At 42.4% G+C, this 15,412-nt stretch overlaps 1 protein-coding gene across 4 annotated transcripts in view; it reads left to right on the top strand.

Annotated features, from left to right (window-relative positions):
- Positions 1-15,412, top strand: part of GLB1 (galactosidase beta 1) — a 304,228-nt gene that overhangs the window by 61,896 nt on the left and 226,920 nt on the right. Inside the window, exon 1 of one of the 4 annotated variants that reach the window (XM_070727401.1) lies at positions 13,720-13,738. The exons of the other annotated variants lie outside the window; for them this stretch is intronic. The gene's annotated coding sequence lies outside the window, so the exon portion shown is untranslated. Of the gene's footprint in view, positions 1-13,719; positions 13,739-15,412 lie in introns of those variants that run through there. 4 annotated transcript variants of the gene reach the window in all.

Here is a 15,412-nt window from a genome sequence, read left to right as displayed (position 1 = left end):
TGGAGATCTATTGTTTTTCTGTTTCTCTATGGCTTTTATTAATTCATTTAGAGTAATTTTAGTATGTAACATTGTTCTCTCCTTTTCTGTAATAGTGGGAAGGTTGCAATGTTTCTATCAATTTTTCATCTATATCTTCTTGTTTATATAAATTGTTATAGAATTCCTCTATAATTTTTTTCCCTTAATGGTAGATCTGCCAGACACAGGCAATGGGCGGGACGGAGAAGCGGGGAGAATCAGGAGGTTCCTTTGGCAGCTGGGGGCTGCCTGGCTTTGTTGTTTTGGCTGCAGCGGGTGCCAGGCAGCCTCCAGCCGCCAAAGGAACCTCCTGATTCTTCCCGCTTCTCTGTCCCGCTCATTGCCCGTGTCCGGCAGAAGCTGCTGCCTGATTGCTCTTTGCTGGCGGGATGCAAAGTGCTGGGGTGGGGGGGTGTTCTGACAGCCCCCCCACCCCAATGCTTCGCCTCCCGCCGGGCAAGAGCGCTCGGGTGGCAGCTTCTGCCGGACACGGGCAATGGTCGGGACAGAGAAGCGGGGAGAATCAGGAGGCTCCTTTGGCGGCTGGGGGCTGCCTGGCTTTGTTGTTTTGGCTGCAGCGGGTGCCAGGCAGCCTCCAGCCGCCAAAGGAACCTCCTGATTCTTCCCACTTCTCTGTCCCGCTCATTGCCCGTGTCCGGCAGAAGCTGCTGCCTGATTGCTCTTTGCTGGCGGGATGCAAAGTGCTGGGGTGTGTGTGTGTGTGTGTCCTGACAGCCCCCCCACCCCAATGCTTCGCCTCCCGCTGGGCAAGAGCGCTCGGGTGGCAGCTTCTTCTAGATACGGGCGATGGGTGGGACAGAGAAGCGGGAAGAATCAGGAGGTTCCTTTGGCGGCTGGAGGCTGCCTGGCACCCGCTGCAGCCAAAACAACAAAGCCAGGCAGCCCCCAGCTGCCAAAGTCGCCTCCTGATTCTCCCCGCTTCTCTGTCCCACCCATTGCCCGTGTCCGGCAGAAGCTGCCTCCCGTGCCGATGTTCCCCGCCACGCCCGGCTCGGCTTCCCGGGCTGCTTGGCCGGGAGCTGGATGCTGGTGGTGGCGGAGGAAGGCGAATGCGGCCTGGAAGCTGGGAGGGGGCAGAATATGGGAGGAGAGAGGCAGCCTCCATGCTTTTCTTTCGGCGGAGCGAGAAGCAGAGGAGGAGCTGGATGCTGGTGGTGGCGGAGGAAGGCGAATGCGGCTTGAAGGCTGGGAGGGGGCGGAACATCTTTGGCCACTTAGCTCCTCCGCCAAAAGAAAAGCATGGAGGCTGCCTCTTTCCTCCCATATTCCGCCCCCCCTTCCAGCTTCCAAGCCGCATTCGCCTTCCTCCACCACTAGCAGCATCCAGCTCTTCCTCCACTTCTCGCTTCTCTACAAAATGACAGCCGGGCGGCGGCTCGGAGGCTGGCAGCGGCGGGGGTGCGTGGAAGAGGTCCTCCCATATTCCGCCCCCCTCCAAGCCGCATTCGCCTTCCTCCATCACCACCAGCATCCAGCTCTTCCTCCGCTTTTCGCTTCTCTACAAAATGACAGCCGGGCGGCGGCCTGGAAGCTGGGAGGGGGGCAGAATATGGGAGGAGAGAGGCAGCCTCCATGCTTTTCTTTCGGCGGAGCGAGAAGCAGAGGAGGAGCTGGATGCTGGTGGTGGCGGAGGAAGGCGAATGCGGCTTGGAAGCTGGGAGGGGGACGGAATATGGGAGGAGAGAGGCAGCCTCCATGCTTTTCTTTCGGCGGAGGAGCTAAGTGGCCAAAGACGTTCCGCCCCCTCCTCCCAGCTTCCAAGCCGCATTCGCCTTCCTCCGCCACCACCAGCATCCAGCTCCTCCTCTGCTTCTCGCTCCGCCGAAAGAAAATCATGGAGGCTGCCTCTCTCCTCCCATATTCCACCCCCTCCCAGCTTCCAAGCCGCATTCGCCTTCCTCCATCACCACCAGCATCCAGCTCCTCCTCTGCAAAAAGGTTTAATTTCATTTCTAATTCCTCTATTTTATATCCTACTCAAGTATTATTTTGTTTTATCTTATTAGCTAATGTCTCTATTGCTATTACAAATGTATTGGAGATCAAGGGCATCCATGCTTGTTACCATTTTGAATTTTAATTCTCTGTGTTTTTTGTCCATTCACCCTTATATATTATTTTTTTAAATTATTATTTAGATTTGTATGCCGCCCCTCTCCGCAGACTCGGGGCGGCTCACAGCAGGATACAACAATTCATGACAAATCTAAATATAATTTAAAATATTTAAAAAACCCCATTTACTAAGCAAACATACACACAAACATACCATGCATAAATTGTACATGCCCGGGGTTCTAATCTCTGGGGGGAGTTGGTTCCAGAGAGTCGGGGCCGCCACAGAGGAGGCTCTTCCCCTGGGGCCCGCCAACCGACATTGTTTAGTTGACGGGACCTGGAGAAGGCCCACTCTGTGGGACCTAATCGGTCGCTGGGATTCGTGCGGCAGAAGGCGGTCTCGGAGATATTCTGGTCCAGTGCCATGAAGGGCTTTAAAGGTCATAACCAACACTTTGAATTGTGACCGGAAATTGATCGGCAGCCAATGCAGACTGCGGAGTGTTGGTGAAACATGGGCATACCTAGGTAAGCCCATGACTGCTCTCGCAGCTGCATTCTGCATGATCTGAAGTTTCAAACACTTTTCAAAGGTAGCCCCATGTAGAGAGCATTACAGTAGTCGAACCTCGAGGTGATGAGGGCATGAGTGACTGTGAGCAATGAGTCCCGGTCCAGATAGGGCCGCAACTGCTGCACCAGGCGAACCTGGGCAAACGTCCCCCTCGCCATAGCTGAAAGATGGTTCTCTAATGTGAGCTGTGGATCGAGGAGGATGCCCAAGTTGTGGACCCTCGCCGAGGGGGTCAATAACTCCCCCCCCAGGGTAATGGACGGACAGATGGGATTGTCCTTGGGAGGCAAAACCCACAGCCACTCCATCTTATCTGGGTTGAGTTTGAGTCTGTTGACACCCATCCAGGCCCCAACAGCCTCCAGACACCGGCACATCACTTCCACTGCTTCATTGACTGGACATGGGGTGGAGATGTAAAGCTGGGTATCATCAGCGTACTGATGTTACCTCACCCCATGCCCTTGGATGATCTCACCCAGCGGTTTCATGTAGATATTAAATAGCAGGGGGGAGAGGACCGACCCCTGAGGCACCCCACAAGGGAGAGACCTCGGAGTCGACCTCTGACCCCCACTAACACCGACTGCGACCGACCGGAGAGGTAGGAGGAGAACCACTCTGGAGAACAGTGCCTTCCACCCCTAACCCCTCCAGCCGGTGCAGAAGGATACCATGGTCGATGGTATCGAAAGCTGCTGAGAGGTCAAGAAACACCAGGACAGAGGATAAACCCCTGTCCCGGGCCCGCCAGAGATCATCCATCAACGCGACCAAAGCAGTTTCCGTGCTGTAACTGGGCCTGAAACCCAACTGCTGGGGACCTAGATAATTGGCTTCTTCCAAGGACCGTTGGAGCTGGAGTGCCACCACCTTCTCAACAACCTTCCCCATAAAGGGAAGATTGGAGACTGGACGATAGTTATTAAGTACAGCTGGGTCCAGGGAAGGCTTCTTGAGGAGGGGGTGCACGAGCGCCTCTTTATAGGGTGTTGGAAAGGATCCCCTCCCCAAGGAAGCGTTAACAATCTCCTGGACCCAGCTCTGTGTCACCTCCCTACTGGCCGAAACCAGCCAGGAGGGACACGGATCCAGTAAACAGGTGGTGGAACTCACAGCTCCAATGGCCTTGTCCACTTCATCAGGTGTCACCAGATCAAACTCTTCCCAGACAGGTGGACAAGTACGGGCCCCAGTCACCTCGACTGACTCGTCAGTCGACTCTGTTTTCCAATTGGAGTCGAGGTCTGCCCGGATCTGAGCGATTTTATCAGTGAAAAACGCATTAAAATCCTTGGCACTACTCTGTAAGGGCTCCCCAGCTCCCCACTGGTTAAGAAGGTAGCGGGTCACCCTAAACAGAGCGTCCAGGCGGGATTCCGCTGATGCAATCAAGGCGGTATGATACGCGCATCTTGCCACCTTGAGCGCCACATTGTAAGTCTTAATAAAAGCTCTTACAAATGTTCGATCAGATTCAGACTTACTCTTCCTCCATCGCTTCTCTAGACGTCACTTCTGGCGTTTCAACTCCCGGAGCTCCTCATTGAACCAGGGAGCTCTACAGGGTCTAGCGCCACGGAGAGGTCGCAAAGGTGCAATCCGATCAAGAGCCTCAGCTGCAGCCTTGTTCCAGGCCTCCGCAAGAGACTCCGCTGAACTGTGGACGAGTGTATCTGGAATAACCCCAAGCGCCGTCTGAAAGCCCTCTGGGTCCATCAGGCATCTGGGGCGGAACATCTTAATTGGTTCCGCCTCCCTGCGGGGAAAGATTGGAGCCAGGAAGTCAAGCCGTAGTAGAAAATGGTCTGACCATGACAAAGGCAATACTTCTAATCCCCTTAGTCTCAGACCATTACTCAATTGCTCCGAGAGGAATACCATGTCGGGCGCGTGTCCTCCCTCGTGAGTCGGACCCTGTATTATTTAAGTCAGTTCCATGGTTGTCATGGTGGCCATGAACTCCTGTGCTAGTCCAGAGGCTTCGCCGAGTGACGGCAGGTTGAAGTCCCCCAAGACAATAAGTCCGGGGAACTCCACCACCAACCCAGCTACCTCCTCGAGTAGCACAGGCAGGGCTTTTGACACGCAGCTGGGAGGCAGGTACGTGAGAAACAAGCCCACCTGAACCCCTAAGTCCAACTTCATCAAGAGAGACTCGCAACCTGCAATCTGGAGCAATGAGTCTACGTAGGCAAAGGCTCTCCCTGGCTATAATAGCCACTCCTCCCCCCCTTCCCTGGGGTTGAGGTTGATGCCATATCTGAAACCCAGCTGGGCAAATTTCAGAGAGAGGAACTCCTCCCTCTGGGCCCAGCCAGGTTTCAGTAATACATGCCAGGTCGGCCTCCTCATCCAGGATTAAATCCCGGATGAGGAGAGCTTTATTTACCACCGACCTGGCATTGAGCAGCAGCAACCTGAGCCCAGGGCCAGAGTTACACTCATCACCAGTACCCAAAGTTGGACTCACGGAGCCAGAACAAGGGATTGTTATTAAGCAACGATCCCTCGTTCCCCTGGAACGGCTAACTTCGTGGCCCCCGCCATATCTGCCTCTGCCCAGCAACACCGGAATATTCTGACCCTCTGTCACCCCAGAGATTAGTGCCCCTTCCCCTCCCGCCTCTCCGGCGTCAGGTGGGCCAAATCTGTCATTCATACTGTTTCCATTTATCTCATTCATACCATAATCCCACCCACCCCAACCATCACACTCATACCAATCATTCATCTCATGCACAATATAATATCTACCCCAATCATCCATTAATTACGAGACCCCCCAATAATATTAAAAATGAATTAAATTAATAATAATTAAAACACTAATAAAATATATCACAATAAATAGGTATAAAATAGGGAATAGAAAAAGTTCATAGATTAATAATTAATAATATAAAATCAGACCTTAGTTATTAATTAAAGTTGGTAAAGTGCAAACTTCTAAAGTGCTAAAAAATATAGGAAATAATTAAAAATCCATTATCTATCAAGTCAGCAATACTGACACCAGTTCTTAAAGGTGAGTTTTGGGGGGGAAAATGTTCAGGGGAAAGATGTTCAGGGAGAAGTCCTAGCATATTGTTCTTCAGGTTTTTCAAGTTTTTGGTGCTAGCCACTGCCACTGGCTGGCACTCTCAGGTCTTTCTCTGGGTTCTCAGTCACTTCCACTCCTCCGCTCTTACAATGCTTCCAGGTCTCAAGACCCTCTGCAGTCTTATGAGATCTTAGTAGAGATTCCATGTGGTCTCAGTAGGGCGAACTTCAGGCACTGTCTCAGTCTCAGTTCCTCTTTCCTCCTTCCTCTTTCTTTCCTCTCCTTCCTCCCACTAGTTCATTCCTCCATAGTCCTTCCGGCGCCGGGTGCTCCCACCATACACCTCCTTGGTGTCTCGGGTCTATGCAGTGGGGACAGGGCAATTTCAGATGTCGCCCCTCTCTCCCCCCTCTCTCCTCTCCTCTCGGTGCACGCTCTCTCCTCCCGTCAGCTGTCCTTCCTTGTACACTCGAGACCCCTCCAGGGGACCATCAGCTTCAGGAGACCTCCTCCAAAAAAGACTTCCCCGGAAGTCTGGATCGTCCAAGTCAGTTGTTTCTTGGTTGGCTCCTTCTCCCTCTCCCTGGCCATCACGGTCCTCCGCTCTTCCCTTCTCCGACTCACTCCCGGCAGCGTGGTTCAGTTGCAAATGGCAGCCGCCATTCCTCCGTGTCTCCGCCAACTCAACTCCAGGCGTGTTCGTGGCCAAACAGCTCGCCACCACCACGAACACCACCGAATCGAGGATTTCAGGAAACGGGGACACTTCGCCTCCCCAGAACTCTAAAGCAGGTTTGCTGACTCAACGGGGGGTTCCTATATTTTCTTTGATGTTTATCCGTAGTCCGGTGGAGCTATATTCCACCCTCCTCCTCCCACCGGAACCGGAACTTTTATGCTATATACATGCTTCATATATATGCTTCATATATGTGCTATATAAGCTTCATTCTCTTTATAAATCTCTTTTATAATGCTGCAAAATTTTGTCCCCCATATTTAATTCCTTACATAATTTATATAAATAGCTATGGTTAACTTTATCAAAAGCTTTATAGACATCTCATTTCAAAATTCCCAATTTCCTTTTAGTAACAGTAGCATGGTGCATCACATTTATTACATTTCTATTTGGTTCGCTTATCTTCCTACCCTTCACAAACCCATATTGATCCTCTTCAATTATTTTTTGTAAGATATTTTTGAATCTATTTGCCAGTATCTTCATAAATAATTTTTAATCTTGATTTGCCAAACTAATAGGATGGTAGGACCCAGGCTCTCTTAAATCTTGATTGATTTTCGGGATGGTAACTATCTCTGAAATCTTCCATATCTATGGGATATCATGAATTAACAATATATTATTAGACAGTTTCCCCAAATGCAGCAACAATTCATTCATATAGGTTTTATAAAATTCTCCTGTAAACCCATCCAGGCCTGGTGCTTTGGCTTGTTTTAACCCTTCAATTACTCTAGCAATTTCATATATATACAGTGGTACCTCAAGATACGAACCCCTCGTCTTACGAACAACTCGTGATACGAACCTGGGGTTCAGAAAAATTTTGCCTCTTCTTACGAACTTTTTTCGAGTTACGAACCGGCGTTCGGAGACAGCTGGGAAGCCGCGTGGCTGTTTTAAAAGGTGACAGCCGGGCGGCGGGGCTTCCCAGCAGCCTCCCGAACGCCGGTTCGTAACTCGAAAAAAGTTCGTAAGAAGAGACAAAATTTTTCTGAACCCCGGGTTTGGTTCGGGAGGTTGCTGGGAAGCCCCCCAGCCCGGCTGTGACCTTTTAGAACAGCCACGCGGCTTCCCAGCTGTCTCCCAAAGCCGAACGCCAAAGCCGAACTTCTGCGTTCGGCGTTTGGAGACAGCTGGGAAGCTGCGCGGCTGTTTTAAAAGGTCACAGCTGCGCTGGGGGGGCTTCCCAGCACCAACCCCAAACCCGGAAGTTCGGCAAAAGTTCGGGGTTCGGGGGGGTGCTGGGAAGCCCCCCAGCGCGGCTGTGACCTTTTAAAACAGCCGCGCCGCTTCCCAGCTGTCTCCCGAAGCCGAACGCCAAAGCCGAACTTCCGCGTTCGGCGTTCGGAGACAGCTGGGAAGCCGCGCGGCTGTTTTAAAAGGTCACAGCCGGGTGGCAGCGGTTTTTTTGCAGGGTTTTTTTTGGTTGCACGGATTAATTGACTTTACATTGTTTCCTATGGGAAACAATGTTTCGTCTTACGAACCTTTCGTGTTACGAACCTCCCCCTGGAACCAATTACGTTCGTATCTTGAGGTTCCACTGTATATGTGTGTGTGTGTGTGTGTGTGTGTGTCACATGTTTTTTTGTTGAATTTGAAAATTAAGGGAGACTAGGATAGATCTATTTCGGCCTTATTTTGGCCTCATCAGCTAGCCATACCCACTGGGACTTGAACCTATAACCTTTGCCTTGTAAGGCAGAGAATTATCCTCTAGGCTTTAGTATCCAATCTCTTCAGCTCTGAACCAGGGAAGGGTTACATATTTTTGTGTCGAATCACCCTGGTGTATTGAAGGAACATCACAACTCCTTATTTGCTTCTTGGCCCAACCCAGGGCCATTTCCTTTTTTTTAAAAAAAAAATATTTATTTATTTTTATTTTACAAATGTGACATACAAGACAAAGGAAAAAAAACATACATAAAACATATATATACAACATTTGGGAAATGAAAGTTTCCCCACTTTTTTTTTTTTGGATATTTGATCAGAGAATTACACTTAATTTTTGAATTCTTTTATTTGACGTGTTGCTTTGCATAAATTTTTATTTATTTATTTCTTTTAGCCAATCATAAAATTTTGCCCATGTTTTATAGTAATCTGATTCTTCTTTTCCCTCTAATCTTTTGGATAGCCTCTCCATCTCCGCACAGTCTAGTATTTTTTTAATTATTATGTTTTCTTCTGGTATTTTATCTGTTTTCCACTGTTGGGCATATACTATTCTGGCAGCTGTTAGTATATGTATAACTAGGTATCTTACTTCTTTTTCTATTTTTTTATTAAAAATACTCAATAAATATAATTCTGGGGTTTTTTCGATTTCTTCATTTGCTCTTTCTTTTAACCAATTTATTCCAAAACTTTTTTGCCTGTGTGCATGTCCACCATTGGTGGTAGAACGTGCCTCTTTCTTTTTTACACTTCCAACATATTGGAGAGGTTTTGGGGAACATTTTTGCAAGTCTTTCTGGTGATAGGTGCCCCCTGTAGAACATTTTTAATTGGTTTTCCTTGAATGCGGTCGATCTTGTCATCTGCCAATTGTTAATCCATAATTTTTCCCATTTTTCTAGTTCAATTGTGTAGCCAAAATTCATTCCCCAGCTTATCATATTCTCTTTTACAATTTCCACTTCTGTCTCATAACGGATCAAAAATTTATATATTTTACAGATTAATTTTTCATCATTTTTTAATAGTGTCCTGTCCAATTCACCCCTCCCCACCAGAAAACCATATTCCTTTTTATCTTTTTGGTATGCGTCTTTTAATTGTAAATATGTCCAGCAATCTAATTACTTACCGTTATATTCCAATTCTTCCTTTGTTTTTATATTCATTTGTTGATCTAATAATTCTTTATATCTAATTGTATTGTGAGGCCTGATTAAATTTGGATGATATGTTAGTTCTATTGGTGAAAGCCATTCTGGTACCTTAGTGTATTGTTGTTTTTTTATTATTTTCCATATTTGAATAAGAGAATTTCGTAATATATGTTTTTTGAAATATGTATGAGTTTTGTCTCTTCTGTACCAGAGATAGGCATGCCAGCCTAATAATAAATCGTGCCCTTCTATTGTCAATATACGTTTATTTTCTAATGTGATCCACTCTTTGATCCATACCAATGATGTTGCGTAATAATATAGTTTAAAATTTGGTAGACCCAGACCTCCTCTTTCCTTCGCATCTTGCAGTGCCTTTAATTTGATTCTTGCTTTTTTACCTAACCATATATATTTTATTATTACCTTGTCTAATTCTTTAAAGAAATTTTTACCTGGGTTTATTGCAATTGTCTGGAAAAGGAATAGGAGCTTGGGAAGGACACTCATTTTAATCGAATTAATTCTACCTATTAATGAGAGTTGTAAATTTTGCCAATTTTTAAAATCTACTTTGATTTGATTTATTAAACTTGTATAATTATCTTCTTTTAATGTCGATGTTTTGGCTGTAAGCCATATTCCTAAATATTTCACTTTTTTGACTACTTGCATATTGGTAATTTGTTCTAGATGTTTTATTTGTTTTTTTGTGCAATTTTTGGTGATTATTTTCGTTTTTTGTTTGTTTATTTTGAGTCCTGCTACTTCACCAAAATCTTCGATTTGTTTAATTAATTTTGGTGCTGTTGTCAATGGTTCCTCAATTATAAATACCAGATCATCTGCAAAGGCCTGGACTTTATAAATTTCTTTTCTTATTTTTAGGCCTTTTATGTCTTCATTTTTTCTTATTTTAATTAGTAGTGTTTCCATCGTTAATATAAACAGAAGTGGAGAGATAGGGCATCCCTGTCTCACTCCTTTCTCAATTTTAAATTTTTCCATTTGCTCTCCATTAATTATAATTTTGGCATTTTGTTCCAGATATATTGTTTTTATTTGTAAAGTGTTGTCCAAAATTCATCATTTCTAATTGTGTTATCATACATTTCCAATTTACATTGTCGAAAGCCTTTTGTGCGTCAAGAAAAACCAATGCCATCTGTTTTCCAGGATGTTCCTCATAGTATTCTAGTACATTTGTTATTATCCTCAAATTATCTTTAATTTGCCTCTTGGGGAGAAAGCCATTTTGATCACAGTGTATTAATTGATTCAGAATGTTTTTTAACCTTGCTGCGTAGATTGTGATAAATATCTTATAATCTGTATTTAATAGCGATATGGGTCTGTAATTTTGAATTTTTTCTTTTTTTGTTTCTGTTTTGGGTATAAGTGATATTAATGCTTCTGTCCATGTTTGGGGTATCTTTGCATCTCGGGCTATTTTATTATATATATCCAATATATTATTTTCTAATATTTTTATTTCTTGTTTGTATAATTCTACTGGTATGCCGTCTGTGTTGTTTTATTGCTGCCTGAAGTTCAACTAAGGTAATTGGTCTATTTAGTTCTTGTCGTTGCTCTTCTGTTAATGCTTCCATATTTTTTAGTTCAATATACTTTTCTATTCTTTTTTTACTTCTTTCTGTGTATATAATTTCTTATAATATTGTACTGCTATTCTTTTCTTCCTTCTCATATTTTATGTTACCTTGTTCATCTTCTAATCTGTCTATGATTTTTTTTCTTTTTGTTTTCTTAGTTTATTTATTTATTTATTTATTTATTTATTTATTTATTTATTTATTTATTGGATTTGTATGCCGCCCCTCTCCAGAGACTCGGGGCGGCTAACAGCGACAATAAAACAGTGTACAATAGTAATTTGGTATTGATGATTAAAAATCAATTAATATAAAAACCAAACATACATACATACATACCATGCATAGAATTGTAAAGGCCTAGGGGGAAAGAGGATCTCAATTCCCCCATGCCTGGCGGCAGAGGTGGGTTTTAAGTTGTTTACGAAAGGCAAGGAGGGTGGGGGCAGTTCTAATCTCTGGGGGGAGTTGGTTCCAGAGGGCCGGGGCCGCCACAGAGAAGGCTCTTCCCCTGCGTCCCGCCAGGCGACATTGCTTAGTTGACGGGACCCGGAGAAGATCCACTCTGTGGGACCTAACTGGTCGCTGGGATTCGTGCAGCAGAAGGCGGTCCCTGAGGTAATCTGGTCCGGTGCCATGAAGGGCTTTATAGGTCATAACCAACACTTTGAATTGTGACCGGAAACTGATCGGCAACCAATGCAGATTGCGGAGTGTTGGTGTGACATGGGCATATTTGGGAAAGCCCATGATTGCTCTCGCAGCTGCATTCTGCACGATCTGAAGTTTCCGAACATTTTTCAAAGGTAGCCCCATGTAGAGAGCGTTACAGTAGTCAAGCCTCGAGGTGATGAGGACATGAGTGACCGTGAGCAGTGACTCCCGGTCCAAGTAGGGTCGCAACTGGTACACCAGGCGAACCTGGGCAAACGTCCCCCTCGCCACAGCTGAAAGATGTTTCTCTAATGTGAGCTGTGGATCGAGGAGGACGCCCAAGTTGCGAACCTTCTCTGAGGGGGCCAGTGATTCTCCCCCCAGGGTAATGGACGGACAGATGGAGTTGTCCTTGGGAGGTAAGATCCACAGCCACTCCGTCTTGTCTGGGTTGAGTTTGAGCTTGTTGACACTCATCCAGGCCCTAACATCCTCCAGGCACCGGCCCATCACTTCCACTGCTTCATTGGCTGGACATGTGCTAGCCACCTTCCTGTTTTATTTGCTTGGTTGAAATATTCCTGTTTGGCTGTTCTAATCTTTTCTTCTACTTCTTCCTGATGTATCAAATTAATTGCATGTCTAATTTGATCTTTTTTCTCCTTAATTTTTTTACTTTTTGGATTTAATTGTAGCTCTGTTTCTATTTGTTTTAATTCTTGTTCTAATTTTTCCTGTTTAATCTTTTTTTGTTTATGTTTCATTGCCATATATGATGTTGTTAAACCTCTGATGTAAGCTTTTGTCGTATCCCAAAGTGTTTGTGGTGAAATTTCGTCTGTTTTATTTATTTCAAAAAATATCTGTAATTCTTTCTCTAACATTTCAGTGTACTGCTTTTCCTTTATTATTTTTCTGTCCATAATCCATTTTATTTGTTTTTTATTATTTCCCTTTCTCCAAATTAATGATATTGGGTTGTGGTCTGCCCAAGTGTTTGCTTCTATTTCAATTTTTACAGTTTAATTATTTATCTGCGGTGTTGCCCAAACCATGTCTGTACGCGACCAACTCTGGTGTGGATTTGAATAATATGCATATTGTTTGTATTTTTCATGTTTTTCTCTCCAAGAATCTTTCAAGTTTAGCTCCTTAACTATATCCCAAAAGGTTTTAGGGAGGTTTTTCTTTTTTTTAATATTTCTGTTTCCTTTATAATCTAATTTCTTATTTGCTACCGCATTGAAATCTCCTAGTAGAATTATGTTTTTTAAATCTAATTGAATGATTTCTTCATGTAGTTTTTTATAAAACTCTAATTGATTTTCATTCGGTGCATATATTACTATTAATGTTAGAAATTTCTGATTCTTTTCTAATTCTATTATTAAAATTCTGCCATCCTTATCCTTGTATATTTCTTTTGCATTAATCATTCTTTCACATATATTGCCCCCCCCTTTTTTTCCCTCCTAAAGATGTATAAAGAATTCCTAGTTTCTAATAGGTCTACATTTCGTTTGCGTATATGTAATTCTTGCAGAGCAATCATGTCCATTTTTAATTTTTTTAAATTTTGTGAATATCAATCTTCTTTTATTAGGATTATTAAGTCCATTTACATTAATAGATGTTATTCTTGTGTCTTCTGACATTAACTATGCATAGTATTTCCGATTCTTTGTTTCTTTTAAGTTTCTCTCCTGTTGTACTTCCTTTTGTTCCTGTTTTCCTTCTTCCAACCTTGATTTCTCTCTTTCTTCCCTTGGTTCCTCTTCCTCCTGACTTGCTGTGTCTAATTCCTCTCTACTTCCCCTACTTTCCTTGCTAACTTGTTCCTCATATAGTAAATCGTTTTCTTCACAGAATTGTCTTGCTTCCTCCAGTGTATTTATTCTAACTCTCCTTTCTTTCCAAGTTATCATCATCCCTTCTGATAACAGCCATCTAAACATTACTTTCCTTTGGATCAATTTTCTTGCCAAGAATTGATATTGTTTTCTAATTTCACGAATCTTACGTGGCACTTGTTTAAGAATTATTATTTCTTTACCTTTGTATGATATAGATTGGCTGCGTGACCATTTATATACTTCATCTCTCACCATCCATCTAGTGAATTTAATATGTACTTCATGCGACAGATGATGCCTTCTTGCAAAATTGGTATGTACCCGGTAAAGTTCATCTATATCCCGCGCCGTCTCTTGTTAGTCTTTATGTAAAATTTTTGATAAAATTTCTATCATTTTCTCACCCAAATTCTCATCTCGTTCTTCAATTATATTTTGAAATCTTAAACTATATGAGGAAAGATCTAATTCCAATTGTGAAATAGATTGGTCCATATTCTTGACTGTCAACTCATTTTTCTCTTCTATCCTCTCTACCTTCTTTTCTACCTTCTCTACCTTCTCTTCTATTATCTTTATTTTTTGTATGTTTTCTTTTAATGTTTGTTGCATATCTACAATCCTTTCATCCATCCCCTTGATCTTGTCTTTTACTTCTTCCATCTCTGTCTTTAATTCTTCGTGTTGTTTTTTAGCTTCTTTGTTGCTTTCTAAAGCTTTTGTCATTGTATCTTGTAATTGTACTATCATATCTTGTATTGATTGTAGACTAGTTGTCGAGCCGGACTTGTCTTTTGTTAACATCGTATCTAATGTCTTTTGGTGTATTGGTGAATGTAGATTTTGCTTTTTGGTGGTCTTCATTGTTGTAGTTATACTAGTCATGTTTAACAAAGTTCTTAAATTTTTGCACAATAACCTACACTTGTAATCAAGAAAAAAAAAAATTCTTACTTATAATAATTTTATACAGCTTCTGGGATATTTGCAAACTATAGAAGTAAGTAAGATAGGAGAACAGATGCAAAAAGATAATAAGAAGGGTAATGACTACAATAATACAATATTAAATTTATCAATTTCAGTAGATAAGAGGATATTTAATACATTTAATACATTTATTATTATTATTATTATTATTATTATTATTATTATTATTATTTAGATTTGTATGCCGCCCCTCTCCGCAGACTCGGAATTAATTAATATTTACTATAGACACTCTTATACAGTAATCAATCTTAACTTATTTCACTATTTACTTGGTTACTTATTTAAACTATTAATTCCTTTCAACTATTATAAAGTAATAAATTTTTACTTAATGTAATTAATATACTTATCAGAAATAGAGACAAATCACAATCAACTTCAAAACTAAATTAATCTAGATAAAGTACTCTAATAAATTTTAATACAAGCCGGGAGGAAAAAGAGGTTATTTAATTACTATTCATATCAAAACTACAAAAAGTAGGAAAAAGGGGATAGGAGTGAGAAGTGGCAATAATAGTTAATAGAAGTAAAGAGTCTAGAACAGTGAAAGATTTGAAAGAGAGAGAAAAAAAAGAAAAATGTAAATATTTCAAAAAATATGAATTAAAGTAAAAATATTTTTGTCTGTAAAAATTATTTTTTTAAAAATGTAGCGAGCAAAAGAGAAAGAAAAAGTATTTATTAATAATAATAATAAGGGGAAAAAATGTAAAAAGTGAAAAAGATTAAGAAAAAACAGTAAGGAGAAAACCTTTTTCTTTGTTAGATTAGTCCAGTAAAATTTCGAAAAAAGTTTCCACTAGAAAAAAAGAAAAGAATAATAATAAAAAAATAGAAAAATACCGAATAATTAAATATAGGAGGAACAAAAATTAATTTTACTATCAGTAGATCAGGAGGTAAAAAAGTAAAAAGTAAAGGAAAAATTGAATTTGTAGTATCTTCTTCTTTCAAAAGAAAAACATAGAAAAGGGGTTTCTATATTTCTGTC

The sequence above is a fragment of the Erythrolamprus reginae genome, chromosome Z (genome assembly GCF_031021105.1).
Source record: "Erythrolamprus reginae isolate rEryReg1 chromosome Z, rEryReg1.hap1, whole genome shotgun sequence".
Taxonomy (NCBI): Eukaryota; Metazoa; Chordata; class Lepidosauria; order Squamata; family Dipsadidae; genus Erythrolamprus; species Erythrolamprus reginae.
Note: the sequence above shows the minus strand (reverse complement) of the source record. Positions and strands in the feature narration are given on the sequence as shown.